Consider the following 7546-nt stretch of genomic DNA (forward strand, 5'->3'; position numbering starts at 1 on the left):
GTATAGGTGCAAACCCTTCCACAAAGTGTTTTCAGTCAGTATTGAGTATTATACATTGTTCCTTGCTTAAATAGAAAATTCTGTAAAAGAAACCTAAATTTTCAAAAAGTAAAAGTGAACTCTCACAGATAAATATATTTAACACCAAGGCCCAAATCGATAAGAAAGTTATGAAAATACCACTTTGGCAGTGGTGTTTCTTGTACTGTGGTAAGGAAATGAGAATACATACTTCAGAGAAATACCTTCCCCAAAGTCTGAGCTGCCAAATGACCTTAATAGAAGAAAAAAGGGAAGAAGATTTATCACCAATTTCAAGAAGTTCAGGAAATAGTAGATCATAAGACAAAACTGAATAGGAAACAGCTTTCTGTACTCGATAACAATTTAGTTAGAAAAAGAGGAAAAAGGTAAGTGCAACATAAACTAAACCAATCTATGCATCATATACAACTTATGATTCACCAAAGTGCAATCTACAGCTCTCTACATATCTTAAAGTTTCCAATTACAGTGGTTTAAAATCAACAATGAACAACTGAAAAGAAAAATATATAGAAAATTATGCTTCATTTTTCACGATAGCACTAAAGAGAAACAAAGGTACCTTTCTATATCTTAGTGTGAAATGCTAAAGTAACAGTGGTTTCTGCTATGACAGGAATCATTCTGCATGAAACTTTAAGCTTTCTACACAAGAATAAATTTTAAAATACAGAAGTAGAAGAAATAGCAAGCTTTGTAAACCTTTGCATTTCTTCTATGCAAACCAGGTTTTAAGTACTGAGTTCATGTTAGTATTTCCAATTAGTGTAAGCCATTAGTTTAGGAGTCTGGACTGAAAGGATCTTTTGGTTTTTATATTAACTTAAAAGTAATATGGGATCCTCTAGCTCATAGAAAGGAATAGAACTGGCTTGACTTTCTCCAGCATCTGAGTCGCACGGAGCATCAGGGAGCTCTGTGAAACCATATGCCAGTTGTTCATCTTCTATATCTGATCGAATGTAGCAGGAAGGGTTAGAATATTCCTCATCTTCAATACTGTTAAAATCTTGAGGAATATATAACATCCTCGGGTAGTTTCAACTAACCAAGTCGCTTGTGGTTTTTGGGGAGGTTTTTCTAAATCCCATCAGATGCATATGTGAAAACTTTGAATACTTGAAGCATTTAAAGCCCAGGGACTCTATAGCAATCTTGCAGCTATTCATCATCATAGCATGACAGTTCTGATGAGAGGAATCAGGTGTGATGTTAAATAATAAACCATTTAACACTAATAATTCATGAGGTTTCTTGCAGCAAATCCATCGCTGGTAGGGTGATGGAAGATAGGAAAGGAGGAGAGAAAAACTACCACATGGAAAAGTTCTCCCATTAGAGAGAGAATCAATAGGGTTTTTCAGCTGCTTCAAAAAAGCATCTGTAGCATCCTGTCCAAGCTGGAGTGGTTGCTGAAGTTGTAAGTTCAGAAGTCACATTTATATACACTCTCTACAGCAGCTACAATGTCTCTGCCAACAGTTAGAAGTTCTTCAAACTTCAAAAATGGGTTAAAGCAGCTGCCAACATCAAGTAATCTGATCTTTCCCGAGGCTTGTAGCAACTCAGTTATGAATTCAGGGTTTGTAAAGTTGAGGTTGGTTAAATGTCCTTCAAGTTTAGAAGACTCATGTGTGTTTAAGGCTGGAGTGGTCTTATTGGTGAGTACAGCTCTTTTTTCATGTTTTTCAAGTGCTTTTCTCTCTCCACATTTTGGAAATATTCTCTACATACACTACAGCACGATGCAATGCGACCTTCACCCTCACAAGATTTTGCCCAATGATTATCTGCCAAATTTTTCATTGCGACGGCATATTCACAAACAGTTTCCTCATCTTCACAGTGTTCTCTCCAGATCTTATCAAAATCTCCCACTTTCGGATACTTCTTGCGGAGCCGCTGGTGGACGCTCTTCACCATCCCGGAGAGCTTCTCCTGCTCCAGCTTCCGCCCCTGTTCCCGGGGCTGCCGAGGGCTCGGGGCCCCGCACTCTGCTCGCGAGCAGCTGGCCCTGGCTCCAGCTCGCAGCCCCTGTTGCTGCCTCCTGCACGGCCGCTCAGGCCCGGCCGGACTTTCCTGCACAGAGGAGGTGGGGAAGGAGGAGGCAGCAGAGGAGGCAGCCAGATATTAACTCTCTATTAGAAAAATAGCTAGCAAAGATGTTCCTCTTTTAGGCTGTCTCTTCATTCTGTCAATTGTTCCTTTTGCTGTGCAGAAGCTTTTTAATTAGATGTATTTGATGTAATCTGATTTGTTGATTCGTTATTATTTCCCATGCTATTGAAGTTGTATTCAGGATGTCTTTGTGCCTATAAATTCACTTATTTCCCCTATGTTTTCTTCCAATAGTTTCAAAGTTTCTGGACTTGTATTTAGACCTTGGATCATTTTGGTTTGATCTTAGTATAGAGTGAGAGATAGGAATCTAGTTTCAGTCTTCTGAAAATGGATGTCTAGTTTGGCATTCATGATGATATTTTGGAGCATGCTTGGCAAATGGTTTTCAAAGACAGTTACAATTCCTCTTATTCTACCAGTCAGTGCCTTGGTAATGTGACTTTATCACTACTTTTACCAAGTGATGAAGTTGCTTTCCTCTCCTCTTGATGTGAACTGATCCTGCATTCTACTATCCACTGGACTGCAACAGAGGTAACAAATGTGTGGCTTCTGGTCCTAAGTCATAAGAAGTCTTGAGGCTTCCACTTTCATTTGTGGAATTGTTTTCAGCCTAGATTATTACAAAACAAGAGTAAGTGTAGTCTAAGCCTTTAAGAGAAGAGAAAGTAGGGGCCAGGGATTTAGTTCAGTGGTTCTGTCGCCTGCCTTGCAAGCACAAGGTCCTGAGTTGGATGCCCGGTACCAAAAAAAGAGAAAAGAGAAAGTCTATGTGGAGGTCAGCTGCCTGTAGTAGAGCCCATGCCTGTGTGCACGCCATTTTGGATCTTCTAGCCCTAGACAGATGTCCAGCCATAGCTATCTTCTATGAATCTTGCTTAAATCCCTGACATGTATGATTGTGAGCAATTAAATGGATGCTATTTTAAGTCACTAAATCTTGGAATGAATTCTTATGCAGAAGTAGATTATTGGAACTGAGCTTTCTTCCCCTGGACCTCATATTATCTTTCAGGGCAAGAGTTATGTCTTATGCTTTTTTTTTTTTTTTGGTATCTCTTCATAGAGCAGTGTATTGTTTACACAACAGCTGTAATTAATTGAATTAATTCCACCTTACATATCTGGAGATTATCTGAAGATTGGGTTGATTAAATTCAGTGAGTGTTAGTATGATTTTGAAAGCAGGTTTGTTACAACTTAATATTTTAATAGTCATTGTATGCAAGTCAAGAACTTAATGCTACTGTCAGTAAAGATCTCCAAGGTTTCTTTCTTTCCTTTCTCAAAAACTTGGTGAAACTGTAATCCTGTCACCAGCCCCAGCTAGAACCACCAGTAGAATAAAGAATAAAAGTAGATAGGTACAAAGAAATGTAAAGAAGACCACGTAAAATTAACCATTCCAAATTTTAAAGCAGTTCCATTTATTTGTTCTGAATTGTGTGCTTTGGCTTTCTATTTTTTTTTAGTTCATTGAGTTTATTGGTACATTTTAGGTATACAATATGATGACATTCATCACTGGGAATTGTATGTTTAGATAATATACCTTGGTTTTTATTTTTTTCCCCATTCCCCTGCCCTCCCTTCAACCCCTCCACCCCTCCATATTTACAAGACATTGTTTCCATTGTTTCCTTTTCTCATATTTATTCCTTTTCCTTCCCCTATCCCTCCCACTTCCTCTTCCCCTTTGGGCCTTATGTTCCTTCCTATTTCACGTTATCTATTACACATTTTGATACTTATTTACACTTTCAGTTTCTAACACCAGAGAAACTATTCAGTATTTACACATGTGTGTCCTATTTATTTCACTTAAGAATATGGCCTCAATGTGTATCCATTTAGCTATAAATGTCTCTAGTTTCTCATTCTTTATGGCTGAGTAGTACTCTATTTTATATATTTAAAAAACACATCTGCTTTATCCAGTCACCAGTTGATGGGCAACTGGGCTGTTTCTAAGTTTTAGTTATTGTGAACTGTGGCACTATAAACATGGGTGCACATATATCGCTGTGGTATGATTCTTTTAATGCCTGTGGGAAGATATCCAGTACGGGAATAGCTGGGACAAATGGGACCTTTAATCCTAGTTCTTTGAGGTATCTCCATAATGATTTCCATAGTGGTTGCCCCAGTCTACACTCCCACCAACAGTGGAGAAGGGTTCCTTTTTCTCCCACAACCCCACCAGCATTCGTTATTAGTTGATTTCATGATAGCAGCCATTCTTTCTGGACTAAGGTGAAATCTCATCATTGTTTTCATTTGCATCTCTCAAATGACCAGTGATATGGAACATTTTTTCATATATTTATTTTGTTATTTCTACTTCTTTGTCTGAGAAATGTCTGTTCATTTCATATGCCTATTTTTGTATTGGGTCTTTAAATTTGGGGGTCCAATTTTTTTAAGTTCTTTATTATTCTAGATAGTGGACCTTTGTTTGAGGAACAGTTAATAAAAATGTTTTTTCCCACATTGTGGGTTGTCTCTTCACACTGTTGGTGGTTTTTCTTGTTGTGCAGAAGCTTTTTAATAAGAAGAGATCCCCTTGTTGATTCTTTGTGCTGGTTCATCTGTGACTGAGGTTTTGTTTGTGAAATCTTTTCCTACACCAATATCTTCAAGAGTTCTGCCTAACCTCTCTTCCAGCTGGTTTAGTGTTTCTGTTTTAATATTTAGATCTTTGATCCATTTTGATTTTAGTTTAGTGCATGGTGAGAGATATAGGTCTAGTTTTAATCTTTGGCAAGTTGAAACCCAATGTTTCCAGCACCATTTATTAAAGAGACTATTTTTCCTCCAGTGAGGGTGTTTGGTTTTCTATTTTAAACTAAATACTATCAAATAAAGCAAAACAAGCAATACAGGCATGACAATATAACTCCTAACAACTTTGTATTTTGTGTAACTAAGAAAAAAATTAAGGAAGCATTAATTACATGACAGTTATGGCAAATGACACCAATATATTACATAAAATTCATGATCTTTTAACATGATGAAAAACCTCATCACTGAGTAAAATATATTTCAAAACAGATGTGTACGACTAAAGATTTCATCTTCCCTTCATCCTTTCCCTTCTCTCTCTTCTCCTTTCTTCCTTCCTTCCTTCCCCCCTCCCTCTTTTCTTTCTTTCTTTCTTTCTTTCTTTCTTTCTTTCTTTCTTTCTTTCTTTCTGTTGATAGCCTAATGATTAATAAAAGAATGGAGTTGGCAAAATAAATTTTTGGTCATTTTCTTTTAAGTAATTCAACATTTTGATTAGTTGGAAGAGACATTTTCTATTTGTTATTAAGTCTGATAGCTACACATGGGAGGTATATCTTTATTTATCTGTTTTTTATTTATTCCACTGGTATTCAGATAGCAGCAGCTTATACAGAATGACTGTGGGGATTGTCTCTCTTTCAAAAGAAAGTCATTCACTTCCCTTTTACTAAGAGGCATGTTCTCAGCTGTATCATGGCTGGCCGCCAGAGAAGCAATTTCCTTTCCTTTTAAAGGGGTTGGAAAGCATCTGATTATATCAGGAAGAGGTTTTTCAGTTTTCAAGGTGAAAGAACACTTGCTTCTTTTATAGATAATGGAAGAAATAAGATACATTAATGAAATACAGAGGATTACCAATTAAAAATATCCAGGAAGGGTGGGACACAGTCAGTCTGTCTACACATTATCTCAATATAAATGAGCAGAACAGGTTAACAATACCAGTTTTTTCCCTTTACTACTTAGTTAGGCTTTTTTTTTTTAATAAGGAGTCAAAATTTATCATCTCATCTCAGGCTCTTATTCTCCCTCCCCCTCCTCCAAAATCATCACCAAACATAGAGTATATAACAACAAAAGTGAGAATGTTTTTGTATATGTGCTGCCAAAGAAAGCATGGTGAGAATGTTTTTTATTTAATTTTATTTTATTGGTATACTTTAGGTATACAATATAATGACATTCATCATTGGAAATTTTCACCTTTGCATAATCTCTCTTGGTTCTTATTTTTTCCCCCTTCCCCTGCCCTCTCTTCAACCCCTCCATCCCTCCCTATTTACAAAGATTTTGTTTCCATTCTTTCATTTTTTCATATTAACTCCATTCCCTTCTTTCCTTTCCCCTACCCCTCCCATTTCCCCTTACCCTTTGCCCCTTTTCTTCCTATTTCACATTATCTATTATACATTTTAGTCCTTACTTACATTTTCAGTTTCTCACACTAGAGAAACTATTCGGTATTTACACATGTGTGTCCTGTTTATTTCACTTAAAAGTATCACCTGAATGTAAATCCATTTAGCTATAAATGTCTCTAATTTCTCATTTTTTATAGCTGAGTAGTACACCATTTTATAAATGTTAAGCTTTTTATTTTATCTTTTTTTAACTACTTATACATATTAATAAAGTACAATGTGATGTTTTGATTTATGTATATATAGGAGATCAATCAACTCAGGGTAACTGTCATATTTACTGTCTTAAACATTTGCCTTTTCTTTAATTGAGTAGACTCAAGGTGTTCTTAGACTTTTAGGTTAGTTTCTAAAATAAATATTTCTTGGACATATTTTATATACCTCAACAACTGAGACTATAATATTTATTACTTAGATGACTTTATATTTTGGTTTCATTTCTCAGACTAATATACAATGCTTGCAAGATGAGTTACAATGCTGGAAAAAAATTAAATTTAATTAATTTAACCTGGGATTTACAATTTTAAGTAAAAGAAAACATGGATGCTTTTGGAAATACAAGAAACACACAATCACAATAGAAATCATCTTTTATTTCTGTGACTCTAAGATTAAACAGTATAAATAAAAAAGTGCCCAACACATTGAAAATTCAATGTCTCCCTTTTCTCAGATATTATCTAGAAATCATCTTTTATTTCTGTGACTCTAAGATTAAACAGTATAAATAAAAAAGTGCCCAACACATTGAAAATTCAATGTCTCCCTTTTCTCAGATATTATCTACCCATTACTATCCAATAGAAGTATAATATAAATTACAAATATGAACTACCTGTGTAACTTTCAATGTTTTAGTATCCACATTAAAAAAGAGGTGGGAGACAGTTTCGATAATATTTTTTTCAAATATATTGAAATCACTTTCAATGATATCACTTTAATGAATAATTAATATGTAACATTAATGAGATATTTTATGTTGTTTTATAGTGCTGTCTTCAAATCTGTCTTGTTTAGATTTTATACCCAGCATGCTTCTATTCTGACCAGTCATTTTTCAAGTTCAATAACCATACGCATTTGGTGCCCACCATAGCAGACAACATATCCCAATTCTCCACATTTCCCCCTTGATGCATGTTTCTAGGAATATGCTTTCAAGC

At 35.6% G+C, this 7546-nt stretch overlaps 1 pseudogene; it reads right to left on the reverse strand.

The window, feature by feature from the left end:
* Positions 1 to 863: 863 nt before the first annotated feature.
* LOC101712239 (S-adenosylmethionine sensor upstream of mTORC1 pseudogene) lies at positions 864 to 2986 on the reverse strand (annotated as a pseudogene).
* Positions 2987 to 7546: the final 4560 nt, after the last annotated feature.

The sequence above is a fragment of the Heterocephalus glaber genome, unplaced genomic scaffold (genome assembly GCF_053883595.1).
Source record: "Heterocephalus glaber isolate CG9 unplaced genomic scaffold, H.glaber_assembly_v1.0 deba00001577, whole genome shotgun sequence".
Taxonomy (NCBI): domain Eukaryota; kingdom Metazoa; phylum Chordata; class Mammalia; order Rodentia; family Bathyergidae; genus Heterocephalus; species Heterocephalus glaber.